Genomic DNA, 25133 nt, shown 5'->3' with positions numbered 1-25133 from the left:
AACAGCAGCTAACTCAAATAAACCCATACTCAGTGTTAACATAGGAGATAAGACTGCTCTTGCAGAGCAGTGACTGAGAAAGCAGTGATCTAGTGGTTCCACATGGTGGCCCATGAGGGAGAGCACTGCACCAGTCACATTCTGGGCATTCCTCTGTGAAGCCCTGTCTGTGGGGTCAGAAGCAAGATGCTGCAGGCTCCTTGAGAAAGTGTCTCCTGGTGGGAGGAGGTGTAGGTGAGTCTTCAGGAGAGGATGTCTGGGCAGTACCCTTCTCTCTGCCACCTGCTGATACCTCTGGGTCTCATAGGGGCTGATGTTTCCCCTCTCCTTCTCTGCCTTTCTCTAGGGTAAGAATTAGCAAAAGCTGCAGGTAGCCAGCTGTGGCTTGGGAGACCGTCTTATTAGTCAAGTATATTACAGGTGCAGAGAACACATCTCATTCAAAAACTGTTACAAGAGCAAGAAAGATGGCTCAATGGTTAGGAATGCTTCCTGCTCTTCCAGAGGAGCCCAGTTCAATTCCTACCACCCTCATTGGATAGTTCACTGTGCCTATAACTCCAGCTCCAGAGGTATCCCATGCCTCTGACCCCCAAGAACACCTGTGCTCATGTGCAAATACCACCTTCCCACAGACACACACATTTATAATTAAAAATAATAACGACAAATCTTAAAAAAACTGCTATGAAACACTTGGAAACTGTTAGGTGGTATGGGATTAGCATGCAGAGTGTGTCGAGAATGCCACTCAACCAGAAAGTAACTTGATTTAAAAAATGGATGGAAATTGTAATAGACATTTTCCTAACAGGTCCCCATGGTCAGAGACCGCCCTATGTGGCCCTTGTTGCTAGCTTTCCTCTACCTTGAGACCAAGTCCTGGGTTCTAAACCCCTGGAAATGCATTCTAATTGGTATTTAAAGTATTTAGCAGTTTGGCTCAGTGTTCCTGGATCATGAAGACCAAGGGGGCTTCCTGGGACACAGACAGAGTGACCTGTAAGCTTGATGCCTGTGTCCTCCACCCTTGTCTGTCTCCCCCCACCATTAGAATGAGCATCACACAGCATAAGGTCCCCATTGATAGTGTCTCCACAGACTTCCCACTCCCTAAATAACTCAGGAAGTGATGGTGCTCTGTGTTCTGAGGGAATATTGTGCCTCCAGGTGTCCTTTAGGGTAGGGATGATACTGATCACATGGTAGAGAGCATGGAAATGGTGCAGGAGCACTATGGACAATAGTGTACCCTCCCTCTTGTCCTGAAGCCAAGTAAGATGGCAGGAGTCAGCCAGCTCTCCTAAGCATGGAAAATTCTAATGAGTAAGTGAAAGCGCCTCAAACTTTCAAAGAAGAGCGAATGGAAAATATGAAGGTTTATTGTTCTGAGAAATTTCCTGTCTCTCTGGCATGTGGTCAGCAGAGGTCAGGGGTGCTCGCATGTGTACAGGGCAGGAAATCCAGGGGGGAGAGTCTGGCGTGCTGCATGTGTTTCCCAGTGTGAACGCATGTGCATGGGAAGGTAAGACCAAGAGCCAGGCCAGGGCAGGCAGTGACCAATTCTGCCCTCTGGAAACAGCCTTGTGCTAAAGGGACAATGACCAGTGTTGGATGAAGTTGTGGGGGACAGCAAGCCAGGGTGGCCTCTTAGACAGGAAGCTGGTGGCTTTAGGGTTGGCATAGCCATCTGGATCCCTGGTTTGGTCTGGTCTGGGAGCTCTATGTGTTTGTAGCAGGAATTTTTTTTTTTTTTTGCCTTCCTATTTTTTTTTTTTTATGGGCCTGGTCTCTTTGGAGCCAGAAGCACATAGAAAAGCGTAAGAATCAGGCTAAACTTGTATCGGTAGAGCCATGGCCAGGCTTGTATCGGTAGAGCCCTTTCTGTCCTGTGCAGCCAGGGAACTAAGGCACCAAGGCTGAGAAGGGTATCCCTGGATGGAAACTACCTTGGCCAGCTTTCAGGCCACTCTGGGAATCTGTGGATATCATGATGGGGGCAAAGGAAATGATGCCTGGAGTACCCAGGCGGTAAGGGTCAAGCTATGTGTTTTTACCCAGTGGCGCCCATTGTTTGGGTTAGCACAGTTTGGGGGCACTGACTTTGACACCAGCATTTATTAAAGGGCTGACTATATTCCCTGTCTGAACGTTTGCTTTCTTCTCTAAGACATTCTTATTTATGTGTTTGTGTGTATGCTTATGTTTGTGTGTACACCATGTGTATGCAGGTGCCCACAGAGGCCAGAAGAGGGTGTCGGATCCCCTACAGTTAGAGTTTATAGGTGGTTGTAAACAGCCTGATGTGGGTGCTGGGAATGGAAGCTGGGTCCTCTGAAAGAGCAGCAAGTTGTCATAACTGTTGAGCCATCTCTCCAGCCCCCTGAATATCTTGATTCCTGAGGCAATCCAGCTTACCTCTAACTAAAAAAATTATCTATTTATATATTGTGTATGAGTGTTTGGCACATATGTATGTCTGTGTACCATGGGAGGTTCAGAGGGCATCAGACCTCCTGGAACTGGAGTTACAGATGGTTATAAACCACCAGGTGTGTGCTGGGAACAGAAAGTACTCTTATCACTGACACATCTCTCTGACCCTACCAGTCTGTTTTTTGGGTGTTTGTTTTGTTTTGTTTTTGTTTTTGTGGTGGTGGTGGTGGGTTTTTTCTTTGTTGTTTTGTTTTTTGTTTTTGTTTTGCTTGTCTTTGTGTGTGTGTGTGTGTGTGTGTGTGTGTGTGTGTGTGTGTTGCGGGGGCGGGGGTTGGGGTCCAAGACAAGGTTTTTCTGTATAGCCCCAGCTGTCCTGGAACTAGCTCTTATAGACCAGGCTAGCCTCAAACTCACAAAGATCCATTTGCCTCTGCCTCCTGAGTGCTAGGATTAAAGGCATGAGCCACCACCTCCCACTTGTCTTTTTTTTCTATTTAAAAAAATTATTTTTCATTTTATGTAACAACCCCAGTTTCCCCTCCCGCCCCTTCTCCTGTTCCCCCACCTCCCCCTTCCCACCCCCATTCACTCCTCAGACAGGTTAAGGCCTTCCTTGGGGAGTCAACAAAGTCTGGCATACCAAGTTGAGGCAGGACCAAGCCCCTACCCCTTGTATCAAAATTGAGCAAGGAATCCCACCATAGGGAATGGGCTCCAAAAATCCAGTTCATATACCTGGGATAGGTCCTGGTGCCACTGCCAACACCCCTCCCCCCCAGCAGATCAAGCCATATAACTGTCACCCACAGTCAGAGGTCTAGTCTAGTCCCATGCAGGTCCAGCTGTCAGTCTGTGAGCTCCCATTATCTCGAATCAGCTGTCTATGTGGTTTTCCCCATTATGCTCTTGACCTCCCTTGTTCATAAGAACTCAAGAAACTAGACACAAAAATACCAAGTAATCCAATTTAAAATGGGGTACAGATCTAAACAGAATTCTCAACAGAAGAAATTCAAATGGCTGAAAGACATTCAAGGAATTGCTTAACATCCTTAGCCATCAGGGAAATGTAAATTAAAATGACTTACACCTGTCAGAATGGCTAAAATAAAAAACACTGGAAAAAAAAAAACAACACTGATGACAGCTTATGCTGAAGAGGATGTGGAGTCAGGGGAACACTCCTCCACTACTGGTGGGAGTGCAAACTTGTACAGCCACGTTGGAAATCAGTTTCTCAGAAAATTGGGAATCAATCTACCTCAAGACCCAGCAATACTACTCTTGGGCATATACCCAAAGGATGCACAATCACACCACAAGGACATTTGCTTAACTATGTTCATAGCAGCATTATTTGTAACTACTTCTCTGTTTTTAACAGTGGCTCAGCTCACAGCTCATAGAGCCATCCAAAGTGGACAGTGTGGTGGTGTCTAATACATTCACATGTTGTGCAGCCCCAGCTCTGATAGAATACCTGGGTGTTGTGTTCTCCCACTGAAGATCCCTAAACTCAGGTACATCTCTATCATCTGGGCCCCTCTTGTCTCTGGGATACATGCTGCCTATGTTAAGGAGTGGAATCCTGGGCCAACATAACTATCCCTGTTACTTCTTGTGTGTTTATGGGCATCCTCCTGCATCACGTCTTCCATCCACCCAGACTTTCTCAGCCATCCATCTAAGGACATGCCATTTCTGGGACTTCTGGCAACTGTTGTCTCCCTAGAGTTGGGCACTCGTGTCTGCTGCTCACTGTGTCTATGCTCTCAGGAGGTGCTGGGATCAGGTCAGACCATGTGAACATGTGCTTTTGGAGAGCCTCTGGCTGAATGCTAGACAGAGGAAAACCCCATTCTGCAATGTCTCTCACACTTTCCTGTTCTTGAAAAACTAATTTTATCAATTGGATGAATCAGTCCAGTAGTGTGAAACAAGCCACTGCAGGTGCTTATTTCAAGAAGAGAAGGGTTCACTATAAAGATTTGGAGCTGAGGCACAAAAGGGAGCCCCTCTCTCACTGAAGGGCCTTCTCAGGACCCTCCTCTCCCCTGGACAGCTGCCCTGCAGAAGACCTGTGGAATGCCTCCCTCCTGACAGGCCCCAGGAGTCTGTTCCAGCCACTGAACTATAGCCATAGCCCCAGCAGAATGGTTTCCCTGTTCCTGAGGGGTAGCAGCATACAGGTGGGGTCTACAGCCTGGCAGCTTGCAGACCTTTAGATCCCTACTCTGCAGAGAAGCACAAGGCAGGCCTAGCACCTAGGCCCAGTTGGCATCAGTAATAGTCCACTAACTTTTCTGCAGCTAACGTAGTAACATAGGAAGGAAGAACCTCCCTCCCATCCTTCTTACCACCCAGGAGTGATGATTCTGAACATGGTGTGTCTTAACAGATTTTTTTTCTAGGTACTTATTCATATGGGTGTGTGTGTGTGTGTGTGTGTGCTTTAAGTCACCTTATGTAAACTGTTTTGTGACTGACTCTTTTCACTACAAGTCTACCGTGAGATGTCAGTGACTAAGTCTCTGCCATTCCCCACCTTTTGTTTTGTTTTTTTAAGACACAGTTTTTCTTTGTAACTGCCCAGGTGTCCTGGAACTTGCTCTGTAGACCAGGCTGGTCTCTAACTCACAGAGATCCACCTGCCTCTGCCTTCCGAGCACTGGGATTAAAGGCATGCACCACCATCACCTACCTGGCTCTGCCATTCCTTTTCAAATGGTGGAATCTGTGATAGTCTGAGGTTTCTGTCTTTCCCTTCCAGGTAACTTCCTAGGAGTAGTTCGGGGATTGGGGACATATTGATCTTTTTCCATTCCTGTTTTCTTTTCCTGTCCTTCCTTCCTCCTCCCCTCCCTGCGTCCCTCTCCTTTTTGAGTCAGGGTCTCATGTAGCTCAGGCTGGTGTCAAATTCACTAAGAAACTGAGGATGGCTTTGAACTGCTGATCCTCTTGACTCCACCCATGTAGTGCTGGGATTACAGACAGGTATGTGCCATCATGCCTGGATTATGCGGTGGTAGGGATTGAACCCAGGGCTCTGAGCATGCCTGGAACACTGTCAGTCAACCAATCCACATACCCAGCCCTCCAGTCCTGCTTTCTTAACCCATTGACTGTGCCATGGGAGGTAGTTGATGTTGGGGGCCTTTAGAATGGGATGGCTATTCTAGTCAGTCCTGTCATGAGGGCTGGCCGCTATGAGCTTAGTAATTAAATGCCTGTCTCATGGAGGAGGCCCCAGTAGGATGTACAAAGCCTGGCCAACATCTGTGCCCTGAGTCCTCACTCTCCTTAAGGACTGTATATAGATGGAGCCCTGTCCCATTGTCCTGCACCCCTTAGCTTCTGTCCTGCGCCCAGGAGCTCAGCTCTTCCAGACCTACTGTCACCAGGAACTGTAGACTGCCTAGCTTTCTTGTGTTCTGTCTAATGATGTAACTGAGTAATGGAGTGTATGCTTGAGATGAACCTGTTTCTTTTCTTAATAACCCACCCAAGACCAGCTATGTCTGGGAATATCTGCCAATAAGCCATTTGATTTCATAAACTCTGGGACCAGCAGTGTATGGGCCTAGCTGCCCAGCCCCATCCTGGGGGTCAGGTGAAGGCCAGGAGTGAGTAGACAGAGGCCTGCCTGGGGTTTCATGGTCTTGCCAGAGGATTGATGGGCAAATGAAATAGTTCTCTGACCATAGTGTGTGCCAGGAACGTGTCCTTGGATCTGTCCTAGCATCAGTCAGAGCTACAGCTAAGTGGGTGCTGTCTGGAAGGGGCTACCTAAGCTGTTTGAGTGAGGCTTAGGCTGGAGCCAGCACCCTGGGCAGATGTGGGGTTTGGAGGAGATGCCAGGAGGCTCAGAGTAAAAGTGTGGTGTATCCACCCCAGATTCTGAGGGCAGGATTGATAGGCAACACCCCCTGGATGAGAGGGAGCCTCAGGGTTTTCTTGCTGTAACTTGTGTGGGAATGACTCATGGAGGTGGGTGAGGCGGGAACTTCATTCAGAAACATCTCTTGCTGCAATGCTGAGGTATGAGCTGAGGCCTAGGATTCAGCTGACCTGGAATAGAGACTCTTCTAGAGGGTTGGCTGACCTTTGACACAAGGAGGATGGACCATGGAGCCAGTCTGGCCTGAGGAGGAGCTGGCAACACCATTGTTTCTATCTTCTCACAGACACCTGGTAATGACATACAGACACTGTTGTGTCATCAGGCCATGTCCTTTGACACTGTATCCCCCACCTCCACCATTCTAGATAAGACTTACTGGCAGCCAGAGAGGCACAGCCTTGGCCTCCCCAAAGGTGGACCTTGGGCCTCACTACTTACATGTTGGTGGCAGGCAGGCTATGGTAGAGCTGCAATCTAGAAGCCCTGGCCTCAAGAGCCTTCTGTGCCTTTATCCTGAGCCCTTGGGGGACTCCTGCCAGCTGCTTGCCTACACCTCCATCTGTCTAGTTCTTGGGTCTGAGGGTGGGCACCTTAAACATTCACTCCCCATTGGGTAAAGAAAGACCCATAGTCAGGGTTGTTGGTGATCCCAGCCTTGACATTTTCCCATAGGAATTCGGAGTACTGTGAGAGGGATGTGGACGAATGAGGAAAGGAGCTGTGGCAAATTACAAGTTCCAAGCAGTAGTTCACAGTTTACAGAGTCACTGTTATTCCAAGTGTGTGTTAATGAGCTTTCCTACTGGGTCATGATGCAGCCAGGGTTCACTGGCAAGTTCTTTGTGCAGGTGAAGCTTGAATGCCCACGTGGTGCAGATACCATGGGCCTGGTCCCTCAGCAGGGCAGAGAATGATGCTAATTACAACCGCCCATGGGCAGTATCAAGTAGATCTTTCCTCTCAGATTCTGTGTCAGAGGGTATTGTTCACATTCTCCAGCTGTAGCTTGAAGGATGCTGGCTCACTCTACTTTGCTGTACATGATTTCTGTGGTCATGTTTCATTGGACAGCTTGGTGTGGACAAGGACCTGTAAGACTCAGGCCCCTAGGTAGGGATGGTTTTGAATCTGGGTTTATTTTACTTATTTATTTATTTATCTATCTATTTACTTATTTATTTATTCATTTATATTTGGATTTTCAAGACAGGATTTCTCTTATTGACATGTTTCTCTGTGTAACTCTGGCTGTCCTGGGAACTCACTCTGTAGACCAGGCTGGCCTGAAACTCACAAGAGATCCCACCTGTCTCTGCCTCCTGAATGCTAGAATTAAAGGTGTGCACCACCACCACCAGGCAAACCCTAAGTTTTAAGTCTCTGTGTGGAGTCACAGATGCTCCTCCTGTTGGGTGTCTTCTATCTAAAGGGATAACTGTTATTCCCCTCACTCTTATATTCCCTGTCCCTGTTGCAGTGCTGAGTCCCAGATTACTCCCAGGCTTGTTGGTCTGAGTGGTGTGATTTTTGAAACACAGCTGTGGAGGTGCACAGACCTCAGTTTAGATGTAGCTTGAGGTGGTCACTCAGCACCTGCCCCCCATTTTTTAAAGTTTATTTCTTTTTATTGTATGTCTATACATGTTTGCCTGCATTTATGCATATGCACCATGTGTGTGCAGTGCCCACAGAAGCCATCTGAGGGGCTGGACTAGGGGCTTGCAGCTTTGAGGACCCTAGACCCTGGATGAGTTGATGTTACTCCAAGAACACAAGGAGAAAGTCAGAAGTGACTGTTTTAACATTACTGTGGCCCTGACAGAGGACACTCCTGTTTGTGCTGGGCTGAACTGTAAGTAGAGAAACCAATAATTGTCTGAGAATGGCTCTTAGAGATGGCACATGTATTGGGCATGATACCTCATCCTGGAGCCACTATACCTAGGAGGATCCCCTGCTGCCCTTGACCCTCTCCACCTGTTCTCAGCACCTCTCCCCATAAGCACCTGAAGCCTTCTAAGGGGTCCTGTGTAGTCAGTCCTACTGCTTACTCTGGGCTTCTTGTGGCCTGACTTCCCTTGGCTCTCCATGCTGGAGAGCCCAAGTTTAAGGTGCAAGAAAGATAGCAGTGGTGTCATCAGCAAAAGAGGATAGGTTTGCTCACATCATGCTATATGCTTTTATGCTTTCCATCAGGTCCCCCTGTACCAGTTTTCTCTCCACCCACTGGGTCCCCACAGCTGCTTATAAGACAAACACTAAGAGACTTAATATATATTTATAATTGTTTGGCCAATGGCTTAGGCTTATTACTAGCTCTCTCTCTCTCTCTCTCTCTCTCTCTCTCTCTCTCTCTCTCTCTCTCTTACAAATTAACCCATTTCTGCTAATCTGTATCACCACATGGCTGTGGCTTACCAGTGATGCCCTGGCATCTCACCTCCCAGGCTGTTACATGGCATCTCCTTGACTCACCTACTCTCTCTCTCTATATATATATCTATGTTTAGATTTCCTACCTGTCTTTACTCTGCTAAGACATTGGCTGAAACAGCTTTATTCATCAACCAGTAAAAGCAACACATTTTCACAACATACAAAAGGACATACCACATCATCATGCTGTTTGGGAGAGCTAGGTTACCTAGATAGCCCTGATGGTTCCAGCTGTGATTTAAGAGCCTTGGGGATGAGTAGGGTGTGACAGGTGTCCTGGGCTTCTGGGCAGCTTGTTAGATGGTCTCTGCCACTCTGCTGAGTGGACTGCAGGGCTTGCAGGTTCATTGGCCACTGCTTTGTCCCATGATCTTCAGGAGCTTCCAGCTGGGCTTTTCCCCTCATCTCTCTATCCTACTGCACTGTATACTCCCAGGTGAAAACTTGACTGGGGCTGCTGCAGGTCAGGTTATGGTGGAAAGGCCCAGTACTTCCTGTTTGTCATTTTTTAGGGATTTCTTATGACCCTGCAAGTTGTTCTTTGGAATACAGATAGTTTTGGTCTGCCCTGTTCATAAAGATAAGCATGCTCACATTAGAAAACTCCCTCAGTACTGGAAATTGGAAAGCAAGAAGTTCCCCAACCAGGCTCCAGGCCCAGAGACAGCTTTTGTGGCTGTTGATTTGTCTTAAGCATCAACTCTCCTAACATCATAGACTTTATACCAGCTCCCATGATGAAGGAGGCTTTCCTGGCTTCTGCTTCTGGGGTGCATAGAGTATTGGCAACTCCTCTGTTACTCTGGAACTCAGCCTCCTCCAGGCCTTGGCAGCAACAGTGGTTGCCATGGTGATGGGCCTCTCTGAGCCCATGGGAGGCACCTTGCAGGGGGTGGGGGCTCACATTGAAGAGATGGTCCTTTGTCCAGGAACAGTGGAGCCCCGAAGGGCTGTTTGTATATGGAGCTCACTTTAATTACCTCTAAGGGGCAGCCCAGGAAAGTGGTGTTCTACCTTCAGAAATGAGCCTGGTGGGTATTTTGGAATGTTCCAGTTGGAGCCCTGGTCTTAAATCATGACCTCACATTTAAGTCTTTAATATTAGTTTGCAATAGACTCTAGGGTGCTACCTGCAGGTCCTCACCCACTGGGCCCAGAGGACAGAGCCAGCCTTTTGTGCCTGTCATCTTCTGTTCCCCACCTGCCATGGAAAGAGCCATATCCTCCTACCCCTGGCTCTCTCCTTCACCTGTGCCGTGGTCATCAGAGCAGTGACTGCCATATGGGAAGGTAGTTTTGTACTGGGAGGTGTGAGCACTCTCAATCTGGGTACCTGAGTGGGTATCAGGCTAAAGGAAGGAGTCCCTTACCAAATGAGTCAGGTTGTGTTTAATAAATGACCTACTGACTGCAGGTCACTGGACCAAGCCCTGTCTTGTGGAACATGCCATGCAGCACCTTCCCTCATTAGGCCTCTCTTCCCAGTTCTCTGAGGACAGTTCCCCCTGTGCCTTCAGGGCCACTTCCTTCCCCTCTCCCACTCCTCTGTCTGATCCTATAGCAGGTGTCTCCGTCAGCACTATTGATGCCATCTTGTTCTCTGGGGCAAGTGTTGTGTAATAAGGGAGATACATAATCTGTGAGGTTCAGATATCTTTTATTAGATAAACGCCAGCCAAATGCAAGCCAGAGTGTGCCAGGGGCAGCAAGGCAGGGAGGCCAGAGAGAAGGGGCCCCCATGTGCCTTGTCTGTCCCTTTTAACCCTATCCAGTGTCACTCTGACATCACTTTGACCATGCCCTGATGGGCGTGGTCAGGCATACCTATAGCCAGCTTTTAGCAGGGGTGGCTTACCTTGTCCCCTACAGTTGTGGGCACTGTAGAATGCTGAACGGTGTCCCTACCTTGGCCTATAGTAGATGCCAGTATCACCTGCTGTTTAGCCATGATAATTCAAAACATCTCCATATATTCCCAAAGGCCCACTTCCTCCCCACCCCCACCTTGAGATAATAATCAGAGAACTGAACTGGCACTCTGAAACAAAGCCCACTCTCATCCCTGGTATAGCCCTGGTACCTCCAGGGCACCCCAAGACCAATGAAGGTCTGGTACAGGTGGCAGGTGGTTTGAGTTGGAGCTGAAAATATCCTGGAATGGTTGGTGTTACCAGACAGTGTTGTATGTGGGTCCTGGGCAGAGGGAGGCTGGCTTGGTCTAGCTCCATCTGGCTGTGTGCTTTGAAATGTCTGTTATATTTTCATCCACAGAAGAGCGTGGTAAGTGCCACCTTGCAGGTGCCAGAGGCACACAGGGTCATTGAAGCCTCCACTGCAGGTCTATACCCCTACCCCTCTGGCCAGCTTGGGTCCCCATCTGGAACTGGACCAGGGGTAATAGTGGGGTGTCTTTGCTACCCAGGCCTTTCCCCATAACAGTCTTTGCTATCCACACCTCCAAGGGCAAAACCACCTTCCCATCTGGCAGTCAGCGCTCTGATGACCATGGCACAGGCGAAGGAGAGAGACAGAGGTGGGAGGATATGTTCCTTTCCATGGGAGGCAGGGACAGAAGATGACAAGCACAGAAGGCTGCCTCTGTCCTCTAGGCCTAGTGCTTAAGGACCGGCAGGTAGTACCCTAGAATCTATTACAAACTAATATTAAAGATTTGCTGTTGCTTGATTGGAGTTGGGGCAACAGACATTCAATAGGATTGAAGGAGATCATTTGTGTCACATATGACAGGGCAAGGGACTGCTGAAGGGGCCTGTCTGTTATGATAAATATTTCTGTCAAAAGCTGCTTGAGCCCCACCGACACGTGTGTGCTTTACGCCAGCCGCCTGCCCGAGTTAGGCCCAAATGAATACACAGAAACTTGTATTAGGTTCAATGCTGCTTGACCAATGACTAGGATTCCTCATCTGTTAGCTCAGTCTTAATTATCATAAATCTATATATTTTATAAGACTTATCGGATACCTTGTTGGCATCCCTCCTGGCTGGTGGATCACATTGTGCCTCTGGAGCAGGAGTGGAGGGGAAAAGAGGGCCCTTCCTGTTTCTCCTTCTTTAAACATGAGTCTCCTTGCTATGTCACTTCCTGCCTGGATCAGCACTTCTCTACTACATTTCCCAGAATCCTCTTTGACTCCTAGTCCCATCTACTTGCTGTCTCATTGGCCAAACAGTATTTTATTTAACAATCAATAAGATAAACATACACAGAAGTATTTCCCCCATCAATCTGTCCCTGGCCAGAACTATAGAAACTCCAGATCTGGTAGAGGGCACCACCCCTGTTCTTAAGCCTCCCAAGAGTGTGGAGTTCACCATTTATGTCAGTCTCTGACTGGGATGGAGGAAACAGCTAGATCTGGCTGCCCGTTCTTCCACCTTCTATTGATCATCTCTGTCAGCATCTCAAAGACCTGCCCCACCTGCAGGGGTGTGGCAATGTTTCAGTTAGGGATGCCGCTATTTACAAACCACTGGACAGACACATTTCTAAACAGACATTTCTAAATTCATGCAAACGGAGCACCCTGCAGTCTTAGAGGGAAGCTTTGGGAGGCCACAGATAGACCTCTGCAGCTCAGAGGGGTGGCCTCCCAGGAGACCCGTGTGAGTGGGGGTGAAGAGGTGGGAGGTTACTTGGAAGGGCCTGTGGGATAGCTGGGGTTTGGTGAGGAAGTAAGGTTATCTCCTTGGGGGAGGGGCTGGGTTTGTGAGAAATTCCACACAGGGAGAAGACTCCTGCAGGAGGCAGGGTGCTGGGCAGATGAAGTGTGAGCAAAGAGATCACAGCCACCATTGTGGGCTGGTGTCCACTTGCATGGTCCTTCTGACTGATCCTTGGAGCATCCCCCCACAACTGACATGGTGTTAGTAAAAACAGAGCTGACCTGCTTCCCAGAAGCATAACTGGTCAATATCCAAGGTCAGTTTGTTGTTGTGGCTGTGGGGAAGTTGCAGTTAAGAGCAAAAGCTGGGTGATAAAGTCTGATTGGGCTGGTTGGGATCCAAGGCTTCCTGAGGTCAGGACTGTCACTTTCTTAAATGCTCATGGACCTCCTGTGGAGTGCCCAGACCCTGTGTGTGCTGGTGTGTAAGGCAGAGGATAGGGGACTCTGTTCTAACCCATGTCTTTCACACTGTCTTCCCTGGGGACTAGGAGATTGGGTTCCCCCCCACCCCCCGTGGAGAGGACATGGGTCATCCACCGCAGCATCAGGCTTCAGGAGGGGTGACTGAACCCCACTCATTGATGCTCAGTCTGCCAAAGCAGAATGGGGCCCCCCAGACTGGAGCCTGGTCATAGACACGCACATCCCACACCAGGCAGCCACTCTATAGGCCTCATGTGCTGACTAGTATGGCCTCTCTTTGCAGTTGGTGGGTCCTCTGTGTGAATTTTTTGTTTGTTTGTTTGTTGCTGTTGTTTTTGTTTTGAGACAGGGTTACTCTGTGTAACAGCCCTGACTGTCCTGGGACTCTCTTTATAGATCAGGCTGGCCTTGAATTCACAGAGATGCCTCTGCCTCTGCCTCCCCAGTGCTGGGACTAAAGGTGTGCGCCACCACCACCCATCCCCAAGTGTAATTTTTAGTGAAGTGTGGAAGGATACCAGGGACATGTCCCAGTAGCCTGTGAGAGGCTCTGGTGGCAGCCAGAACCCCTGCCACTCAGGAGTCTGAAGGAGCTCTGGTTATAGGGCCTCCACTTGCCTCCATTTTGCACACTGACAGGGAGCTGGTGACTGTGGCCTTTTGGGCAGTATAGTGGCCTCCAGTCTCCATGAACTTCAGCAGATGATGAAGGAAACTTGCCTGCAGCTCTTTCCTAGTGTCTTCGGTGGCTCCCTCTGAGCTCTCAGCCACAGCTTATCAGTTTTTTTTTTTTTTTTTTTTGAGTTTGGGAAAAATGCTTCCATTACACAGGTGGAACATGGGTACATGGCAGCGGGGAGCCCTGATCCTGTAGCCTGTTCTCTGCCAGGCAGTCAACCTTCCCTGGAGACTCGTAGCACCATTTCTGCTCCTCTCAGCTACTGTGCTTCCCTAGGGGACAGAACCCCAGGTCTGTTTCACAAGTTAAATGTGGGATGGTCTACAAACATCCTTCCCATGTGGTATTAGCAGTCAATGCTTGGGGAGGTATGGCAGGTGCTAGGAAAGAGCACAAAAGGAGAGACCTGGGGGCTTGGTAGGTGGGACACTAGATGGTGTCTGTGATGCTTCCACCTGGGGCCTGGACCAAGGATGAGGTTGAGGGAGTGGGTCTGAAGAATTGAGGGAACAAAGAAAGGGAAGAGAAGGGAGGGAACTCTCAGTGCAGCAGTCCATGGGCAAAGCCAGTTTGTGGAGGCACCACGTTGGATGCCTGTCAGAGCCACCCAGACCCCAGAAGTCATTAATGATAGTTTCTAGGGGAGGGGTAAGTGTGGGTAGAATAGTGGTTTATTTTTAGAAATCCACAAAGTTCTTGTTAATGCAATAAAAAAAAAAAAAAAACAAAACCAAAGTCACCTTGCAGGTACCCTAAGGAGTACAGGTGCACAGAGGAAAACTTGGTGTTTCTCTGGGCATCCTCATACTTCCCATTACATCCTAGGACTCATGTTGTGGAAGCAGCAAGCCAACTCTTACAAGTTGTCCTCTGATCCCCACACACATACTATGGCATGCATGTGCATATTTGCATGTGCACACACATACACACAAACACACAAATAAAACCTTAACAAGTGTGGTGTGGACTTTCCGTCTTAGTGCTCTAACACAGCCTGGCTGTGTACCACACTTCCACTTCCTGTGACACTGGTGTGATGCCATCCTCAGTCAGTGCCTTCCTGGCTTCCACATACCTTTAGTGAACATACATGCAATGTGGGCACATGTGTAACCTCGAAGGCCATTCTGAATAACAGCTTCCCAGAAGGGAAATGATGGGTGAGGTTTTGAACACTGCAAAATGAGGTAATCTTGGTCGAGTGGCCTTGGGGAAGATTTGCATGGTTTGTTCAGAGCCAGTAACCCTCCAGATCTCCTTTACCGGAGAGAAGAGGCTCCCTTGTCTTTTTCAGTCCTCTGGGGTAAGTGTCCTCCCTGACTGATTTGCATGTCGCTCTTGAGAGACCATAAATAGCTTTTATTGCCTCTCACCCTCTTACACTGCTGTGAATTGCCTGTCTCTTTTCAGCCAGACACTTATCTTTTATTAGTTTACATTTCTCTTTGTAAGGTCTTGCTGTGTAACTCATTGCTTTTTTTTTTTTTTTGTAACCACAGAGATTTCCTTTAGGTAGACAGTATCTTTTGCCATGCAGATCTAATACAGGCTTTACTATGGGAGCTTCTGGGGATCCCACACCCTCCATAGGCACCTTCCCTTGTGTTGTATAGCATTCCATACACATACTTAAAATAACAAATCTAAATAAAAAAGGAGGGAGGGAGGGAGGGAAGGAGGGAGGAAGGGAAGGAGGGAGGAAGGGAAGGAGGGAAGCAGAAGCACTCAGCAGTGACTCCCATCCTGCAAACTGTATGTGACTTCTGCCAAGAAAGGGAAAGCTGGAAGCAAGACACAAAAGGCCTAGTCCGGCACCAGCTCTCAGTCCTCAATGGCTGCACAAGACAGTGAAAGTGTTGAGTAACTTGACACCCCTGACAGGTTGGATTCCTGAGTGCCTGCTGTTCCCAGGGAGGCAGGCTATAAGCCTGCCAGTTCTTAGATCCCATTTCTCTCTCACAGCACTGCTATGCTGAGACCTCTCCACCCAAAGCCACCAGAGAAGATCTCCCACTTTACCGCTGAGGGACAGAGGCTCTGGTGCGAAGGGGCTTAACTGAGGTTAAGAGCACACAGTTCCATTGAACCCAGGTTCAATTCCCAGCACCCATGTGGCAGCTCACAACTGTTTGTAATTCTAGTTCCAGGGGATCTGACACCCTCACACCAATGCACAGAAAATAAAATTAAATAAATTAAAAGAGAATGTAATGGTCTTCCTCTGTTCCTTCACAGTAAAGGAGCCATGAATATCCTGACCACACAGACCCTGTCTCTTCAAGCCCAGGGAGCTTAGGACTAGGAGTGGATCAGGGCATCTAAACATCTTCCTTACCCTGAGAGCTGGGAAAGATGTCATCAGTGATTTCTCCTCTGAGATGCTCAAATGTCAAAAGAAGAAATGTGATTTAAATTAATATTAAGCTTAAAGTAATATTAAAATGAATATTTGGGGCTGGAGAGATGGCTCACCAGATAAGAACAGTGATTGTTCTTCCAGAGGACCCAGGTTCTATTCCAAGAACCCACGTGGTGACACAGACATGCATGCAGGTGAAACACCCATGAATGAAAAATAAAACACTTTAAAAAAATCAACCCCAAACTAACATTTGTCAGGTGTGGTGGCACACACCTTTAATTCCACTCCTCAAGAGGCAAAGGCAGGTAGATCTCTATGAGTTCAGGGCCAGTCTGGTTTACAGAGTGAGTTCTAGTCCATCGAGGGCTACATAAGACCCTTTCTCAGAAAAAAAAATCAAAAATAAATAAAACAAAAAGCTAGCATTTTTAGGCCGGCCATTTGGCTCAGCAGGTAAAGGTACTTGCCACCAAGCCTGACAACCTGAGTTTGATTCCCTGCCATAGTGGAAGGAGAGAACTGACTCCCACAAGTTGTCTTCTGACCTCCATATATATATATATGCAGTGGTACACACACACACACACACACACACACACACACACACACAAACACACGCTAGATAGATGATGGATGGATGGATGGATGGATGGATGGATGGATGGATGGAAACTAACATATTAGTTCTACCACTGGAGGATCTTAAACAATTTGACTAGAGCTAGGTTGCACATAGACAAATTCCCAGCACCTGCTGGCCAGCATAGTTTGGGGCCCACAGGGCTGGTCCCCCTATAGAATGTGAAACTGTATGTGCAGTAGGTCCTTCAGTAAATGGCTAGCCATTGGCTACCAGGCCAGTGACTTCTGTTAGAGACAGAAGTCTGTTGGGGAGACATGGTGACTTGCATTCTGAGCTGCCACTGAAGGGAGACCAGATAGCTGTTATAAAGGACACTTGCTGAAAAATGGCAACTGACAGAGGCCTGCTGAGTCATTGTCGTAAATTCTCTAGAAGATCAAAAAACACAGGTGTGGGCCCCAGTGCTGGCCTCTGTTCTTTTGTGACAAGTTATGGGTGTCATTTACGCCCCCTTTGGAAGCTCCTGGAGCCCCTGTCATTTTGCCACTGGCCTTTGTGCTGCCTCCCATTCAGAACTCAGGTCATCTGAATAAGCACAGAGGCGCTGTCATTGTCCCCTTGGTTACCCATCAACCATTTATCGCCTGCACCCGGCTGCCTGTTTCCATGGTTACCGCCACTGCTGTCAATGGAATCTGAGGCTTGGGGCGGGGCAGGGGTGGGCATCAGCAGCTACATGTGAAAGGTCATTTGCAGCAGGCGGTAGAGCAGCACCAGGCTTTGCTGGTCCCTGGCCTGTGAGCCCAGCTTCTCAGAGACCACTCGGGTTGGGAAAGTCCTGTGTGGGCTGCTAGGAGAGATCATCAGGCCTAGACTATGAGTGGATGGGTGTTGAGGGCCAGAGGGAGACCACAGGGTGATTATAATCACCCCTGAGGCTGGTGGGTTTGGAGGAGAAGAGGAGGCATAGTTCAGGGGGGGTTGTTTGTTTGTTTGCTTGCTTGTTTTAGGGATGTTGATTTTTGAGAGGTTTTATGTCCTATTTGTCTGAAGGATCCAGAGGAAGCTGGTTGAGCCAGCAGCTGCCAAGATGGTTGGTACCTGGTGCTTGCAGTCTTAGAAGTGAAGTCAGGGGATTCTGGGAGTGACCCAGAGTTAGTGGGAATGGGGGTGAGGGTTGAGATGGGGGCTCCCTTGGTACTGTATATCAGCAGTCACCACCAGGATCCTGGCTCAGGGTTGAGGTTGAAGGAGGTTTAGGCTGTGTTCTTTCTGTCTTTGTTTGTATTATAACAAAGTGACTGTCCTTGGGACGAAGGCCTCTGTGCATATGCCAAGGCTTCTTGAGGATGCATGTGTAGACATTCACTTGCTGATCCATGGGTACATCATGTTTAGATTTGGATCAAACCACTGAATTGTCTCCTGAAAAGGCTTCACTAACTGACATCCTTGTTGCTGCCAGCTAAGCGAATCCATGCGTACCCTCTCTAATTTGTTCTTACCTTGTCTGATGGCAAGCGTACTGCACTTCCCCGCTTGTCTCTACTTGCCTCAGGTGGGGCTGCTTTTCAGTCCTGCTTCCTCTGAGGTCAGCTGGCTCTAACCTGCCTTGATTTTCATTGGTGGTTTGGGGGTTAACAACTGAACCGGGGGTGTCACCTTCTCCAGCGCCTTGTGTTGTTCTTAAGACCTGTGGGCACCATGTCGACTCCTTCCCTTATGGAGTTAACTGAGCATGGTGATGGAAAGTGATACCCCCATTCTGTAAGTTCTGTGTGAAGCCCCTACCCCCACCTCTTCCAAAAATGCCACCTTTATCACAGACTGCATTCCACAGGCACTGAAGACATCTCATGGAGGTGTTTATTTCTAGCTTGTAGTGCCATGATGCCTTAGCTGCTGGCCACATTCCAGCAGGTTTGGGGAGCGCTGGGACGGATTTCCCCAAGCTCGCAGTGCCCTGCTGTTTTTCTCAGGCTAGTCCTGTGGCTGCTTTCTGATAGCACTTAGAAGGGTCTGTTGGATTCAGAAAGCCCCCTCCCTCCACCTTCATTGAGAATAGCATTGGATTTAGGAATTACTTTGGGTAGTGTGTTGAAGAGGGAGTGCCCAGCCCGAGACAGGTTCAGAACTTAAATTAGATTTTATTTGGAAAAGGGATCTTGGCAGGTATGTTTAAGATGAAGATCTGGAGAAGATGATCATACCAGAGTAGGGTGGACCCTAAGTCCAGTGGCCTCTTTTTTTGTTTTTCAAGACAGAGTTTCTCTGTAACTTTGGAGTCTGTCCTGGAACTCATTCTGTAGACCATGCTGGCCTCAAACTCACAGATAGCTGCCTGTCTCTGCCTCCCAAGTGCTGGGACTAAAGGCATGTGCCACCACTATCTGACCCAGTGGCCTCTTAAAGGAAGAGATGAGTAGGGACAGAGCTTAGTAGTGGAATACCTGCCCTGTGTGCTTGAGGTCCTGTGTCTGTCCCTGCCCTGTGTCTGTCCCTGCCCTGGGAAGCTGGGGTTGGAGGAGAGTCAGAAATAGAGGAGAGAGGCTATGTGAAGATGGGCTGAGATTAGTAATGCTTGGGACTGTTGACTTTCACCAGAGATGAAGAAGCTTGCATGGACTCTTCCTCAGAGACAATGAAAAAAGTCTGCCCACAGCTTGAGCTCAGACTTGTCAGCCTCTACAAGTTCTCATCTACCAAGCCCCTGGCAATTTGTCACAGTGGCTATAAGAAACTGAAACCCTCTAGAGAAAAACGAGCTGTTTCCAAAATGCCTTTTCTGTTTAGAAGCATGGTGTGTATCTTCTTTGTCTTCTTTCTTTCTTTTCTTTCTTTCTTTCTTTCTTTTTTTTTTTTGGTTTTTCGAGACAGGGTTTCTCTGTGCAGCTTTGGAGGCTATCCTGGCACTCACTCTGGAGACCAGGCTGGCCTCGAACTCACAGAGATTCGCCTCTGCCTCCCGAATGCTGGGATTGAAGTTGTGCACCACCAACACCCAGCCTTCTTTCTTTCTTTTATAAACATTGACTTGTTTAGGATCTCTCTCTCTCTCTCTCTCTCTCTCTCTCTCTCTCTCTCTGTGTGTGTGTGTGTGTGTGTGTGTGTACAGGTGCCACAGTACACATCTGGAAGTCAGAACACAACTGGCAGCAGTTGGTTCTCTATTGTGTGGGTTCCAGGCATCAGACTTGGGTTATCAGGTTTGGTAGTGAGTGTCTTTACCTGCTGAGCCATCTCACCTGCTCGATCTTTCATTGTCTTTCTAGATGAGGCCATACTATATAGTACTGTCTGGCCTAGATCAGTTTGTCCTCAAACTCAGAGATTTGCCTGCATCTGCTTCCAAAGTGCTGGATTAAAGGTGTTGATTGCCGTACCTCATTTGTATCTTCTTTAAAAAGGATATTTATTATTATTATTGTATGTGAGTTTTTGTATGTATGTATGTATGTATGTATGTATGCACCATGTGCATGCAGTTCCTGAGAAGGCCAGGAGAGGGCGTAGATTCCCCTGGAACTGGGGTTGTTGATGCTTGTGCATCACCATGTTGGTATTGGGAACTGAACCCAGGTCCTCTGGAAGAGCAACCAGGGCTCTTTTCTGCAGTTACCTTTCCAGCACTTTGTCTTGTTATTTTTTGTATATTTTATTAAAACCAATCATGGTCTCTACTCTGGGCTTATTTCTAGGCTTTCATTCCTGTTATTAAAAGGACTCTTGGCTGGGCATGATGGCACACATCTTTAATTGCAGCACTTGGGTGGCAGAGGCAGGTGGATCTCTGTGAGACTGAACCCAGCCTGGTCTACATAGCGAGCTCTAGAACAGCCAGAACCGCATAAAGAAACCCTGTCTCAAAAAAAAAAAAAAAAAAATAGAACACAGTATTTTTTTTTTTAAAACAAGGGACTCTTTTTTCTGTTTTTTTAAATCATGTGTTCTAGCTGCTCTGTTGGGGGTTAGAAACCACTGGTGCTTCGACTGGTGGGTTTGTGCTCACCTTCCTTTACATCAAGCTCTTATGAATTATAATAATCCCCCAATAGATTTATTCATGGCAGCCACAAAAACAACTCAAAATGATGTAGGTTTTATTCCTTTCTTTTGGTTATTCTCTTTCATTTTCTTATTTTGTGGTCAAATGTTTTATTTTTTTAACTCTTAGATCATGTATGGCCCATACTCATTTGTAGGATTCCCAAGAGTTCAAGCTGCTCCCTCCCCCTGTCCTCTCCACTTTCTCTGAGACAGGGTTTCACTATATAGCTCAGGTTGGCCTGGAACTCTGGACCCTCTGCCATAGCCTTCCTAGTGCTGGATCATAGGCATGTGCTGTTACACAGCCTTGTAAGTAGGCTTTTTTGGACCACCGGCCCCCAAATCATGACACAGAAACTTATAATTATGAGTGCTCAACCTTAGCTTAGGCTTGTTTTAGCTAGATTTTTAATCTTAAATGAACCCATTTCTATTCATCTATGTGCTGCCCCAAGGCTCGTTTACCTCATCTGTGTACTGTCCATCCTGCCTTCCTGCTTCCTCTGTGTACACCACTACATCAAGGCAGAATGGACATTACTCTTATTCACAGATGATGTGATGTGTCACCAGTGGTTGGGGCTGAGCAGGGTGTTCCCAGATTCTTAATGTCTTATTCCAGAATAAAATAAGGGCTCATTCAGAGTGCAAAGTTTTGAGAATTCTTGAAGCCCCAAGTGAGTGAAGTCCTGTGTGAATATGTGTTACTGACATGGGCACAATCCTGTGAAGGCCCCCATAACCTCAGACCCTTGGGAAAATGGCAAAACCTTGCTTCCATTGCAGAGGTTGGGGCTCAGAGGGATGGCAAGGCCTTGCTCTGGTCCACGTGTGGATGTTGACTGTGTGTGTAGGATGTGTCCACCACAGATTTGTCCTCCACTACATGTTTATGGCCTGAAGACTGCTCCCCTACAGAGACTCCTCAGACTGAGAGTAGCTAAACCTGCCTCCTTGATCCAGCTGTATGTGTAACTCTTGCCTCCTCATTCGTCTGTCTGCACTACCTCCCTGTTCAACTCTATATAGTGAACACCCTAAGCTTCTTGGGCACTGCTGGTTTTCATCAGAGCCCAGTCCACCCAACGTCATTTTCTTTGTGTATGGTTGTCTGTCTTCATTCCCATCCCTGCTCAGGTCAACTCCCTGGAGCCATGCAAGGACTCCAGCAGAGAATCCTTTACAAGGAAAGCAGTGGTACAGGTCAGAAATCCACTGTCAAGATTAACAGTAGGCTGCATGATTGATGGCATTCCTAGGTTATTGCCTGGGGCGTCTTCTTATGGGGAGTTTGGTTACTAGAAATACAGTTCAGGTGGTTATCTATTTGATTGACAGACTAAGTCTCTCATGTCTCCTCCTATAGTATATCTGAGTTTTAAACATATGCACACCTAGTCATGCGCAGCCATAGATGGTAACTAAGATTCTTTCTGAAAATTCACTTTGAGGACACAGTTTGCCTGATTGTGCCTCACCCCAAACCAGTGTAGGCTAGATCAGCCTTCTAACTATAATTCCAGAGGTAAACTGAGTAAGATAGAATAGAATCCAAGTTGGATGGTTGTTAAGGGGAGAAGAACTTATTCCATTGTACATAGTGGAGTGTGCTGTGCATGCATAGTGTGTGCTGGTGAGGGCCTGAGCTGCCAAGGACATTATTACAAGAGCCATGTAATAATGGAAATAAGCAGAGCCTGTGATTCCCCATGCTTGTCTGCCTCCACTGCATACAAAGACAATCTGAAAGAATAAGCAAATAACCAATGCAAATAGTAAGTGCGTTCATCAGGATCACAGAATACTTAGCTACTGTCTAAAATGAGTTGTGAGGGCTGGAGAGATGGCTCGCTGGTTAAGAGCATGCACTGCTCTTGCAGACGACCTGGGTTTGTTTCTCAGCCTCTAGGTCAGGTGGCTCACAATTGCCTGTAACTCTGGCTCCAGGGGGATCAACTCCTCTGGCCTCTGGGGGCACTTTACGCTTGTGCATAGATACACAGGCCATATACACATCATTAAAAAATAATAAAAGTAAATCTTTTTGTGTTTTTTTATTAATTTATTTTTTACATTCCAATCCCAATTCCCACTCCCTCCTCTCCTCCCATTCTCCCACATCCCCCCCCCCACCTCCCATCTGCTCCTTGGAGAGGATAAGGCCTCCCCTAGGAAGTCTACTAAGTCTGCCCCATCATCTCATTGAGGCAGGACCAAGGCACCTCTCCACCCAACATACCTTAAACGCCCCCTGTGTCTAGGCTGGCCATTCCATATAGAATGGGCTCCATTAATCAGTTGGTGTATTAGAGTTAGATCTTGGACCCACTTCCAGTGGCCTCATATATTGTTCCAGTCACACCATTGTCACCTATATTAAGAAAGTCTAGTTTGGTCTTATGCTGGTTCCCCATTTGTCAAACCTGAGTTAGTGAAAAGTAAATCTTAAAAACATAAAATGAGGGCTGGAGAGATGGATCAGGGATTAAGAGCACTGGCTACTCTTCCAGAGGTCCTGAGTTCAATTCCCAACAACCACATGGTGGCTCACAGCCATCTGTAATGAGATCTGGTGTCATCTTCTGGCCTGCAGGTATACATGCAGGCAGAACACTGTAGACATAACAAGGTGGTGGTGGTGCATGCCTTTAATCCCAGCACTTGGGAGGCAGAGGCAGGCTGATCTCTATGAGTTCGAGACCAGCCTGGTCTAGAAAAGCTAGTTCCAGGACAGCCTCCAAAGCCACAGAGAAACCCTGTCTCGAAAAACAAAACAAAACAACAATAATAAAAAACAAGCAAACGAACAAACAAAAACCCATCAAATGAAATGTTTCTCTGAATGGAAAATGAAATAATTTATAATCACATACAAGGTCAAACATCTAAGAATAAATCTAGTAAAATATTTGCCAAAAGGTAATGAAAACATTACTGCAAGAATCAAGACAGACTGAGTAAGTATGTTTGTGGAGGGGCAGTTTCCACGTTTCTGCATTAGAAGATACAGTTGTGGAAATGTTATTTCTCCCCAGATCAGTATATACATCCAGTGCAGTGCTAATCAAAACTCACTGCTTTTTAAGAGGGAATTGAACAAATTAACAGGCTGATTCTAAAATTTATTTATGTTAATAAAATCGCCTGACAACAGGCAGGGTAGCCAAGAATAATGAGTGGAAATTGAAATGCATGTTTGGAGGATGCCACGCTGGTTAGGAAAACACTGCAGATGTGGAGAACACTCTCTGCTCTTCCAGAGGACCCGGGTTCTGTTCCCAGCACCCACATGGAGCCCCGCAGCCATCTGTAACTCCAGTTTCAGGGGATCTAATGCCCCCTTCTGGCCTCTTTAGGCACGGCGTGCATGAGATACACAGATACACAAGTAGACAAAACCACCATACATATAAAATAAAAATTAAAGAAAATAAATCTGCCGGGTGGTAGTGGCCCATGCCTTTAATCTGAGCACTCCAGAGGCAGAGGCAGAGGCAGAGGCAGGTGGTGGTGGATCTGGATCTCTGTGAGTTCAAGGCCAGCCTGATCTACAAGTGCTAGTTCTAGGACAGCCAGGGCTACACAGAGAAACCCTGTCTCAAAAACAAAAGAAAACCATTGTGATCATGAGAAGAGACAAGGATGGTTAGAGAGATGAGTGGGATGGGGGAAAAGCCCAGAGGCAGGTTCTGTTACGATAAATCTTTCTGCCAAAAGCCGCCCAAGCCCCACCGCCACGAGTACGATTTACGCCAACCGCCCACCCAAGTTAGGGCCCAAATTAATGCACAGAGAGACTTGTATTAGGTTCAAATGCTGCTTGGCCAATGACTAGGATTCTCATCTGTTAGCTCAGTTTTAATTATCATAAACCTATATATTTTATAAGACTCATCTTATAGAGGATGCCTTTTGCTGGCACCCTCTCTTGCTGGTGGCTCACATGGTGCCGCTGGAGGAGGAGGGGGAAAAGGGGGCACTTCCTATTTCCTTTGCTTAAATATGAGTCTCCTTGCTATGTCACTTCCAGCCTGGATCACCACTTCTCTACTACATTTCCCAGAATCCTCTTTGACTCCTAGTCCTGTCTAACTTGCTGTTTCATTGGCCAAACAGAATTTTATTTAACAATCAATAAGATAAACATACACGGAAGTACTTTCCCATCATCTCCTCTTTTCTGTATAAATAAAAAGAAGGGTAACTTATCTTTTATAATAACTGAAGAAAACTATAACCATAACTATCTGTCTGATGGGGAATGTGCTTCTTTGTATGTTTATCTTATTGATTATTGAATAAAATACTGTTTGGCCAATAAGACAGCAAGTTAGACAGGACTAGGAGTCAAAGAGGATTCTGGGATATGAGTAGAGAAGTGCTGATCCAGGCAGGAAGTGACATAGCAAGGAGACTCATATTTAAGCAAAGGAAATAGGAAGTGCCCCCTTTTCCCCCTCCTCCTCCAGCGGCACCATGTGAGCCACCAGCAAGAGAGGGTGCCAGCGAAAGGCATCCTTTATGAGTCTTATAAAATATACAGATTTATGATAATTAAGACTGAGCTAATGGATG

At 47.3% G+C, this 25133-nt stretch overlaps 1 protein-coding gene across 2 annotated transcripts in view; it reads left to right on the top strand.

Moving 5' to 3' along the window:
* Positions 1-25133, top strand: part of Celsr1 (cadherin EGF LAG seven-pass G-type receptor 1) — a 147308-nt gene that overhangs the window by 12039 nt on the left and 110136 nt on the right. The window lies entirely within an intron of this gene.

The sequence above is a fragment of the Cricetulus griseus genome, chromosome 2 (genome assembly GCF_003668045.3).
Source record: "Cricetulus griseus strain 17A/GY chromosome 2, alternate assembly CriGri-PICRH-1.0, whole genome shotgun sequence".
NCBI classification, from domain to species: Eukaryota; Metazoa; Chordata; class Mammalia; order Rodentia; family Cricetidae; genus Cricetulus; species Cricetulus griseus.
The sequence above is the reverse complement of the archived record's forward strand: the minus strand, read 5'-3'. Positions and strand labels throughout refer to the sequence as shown.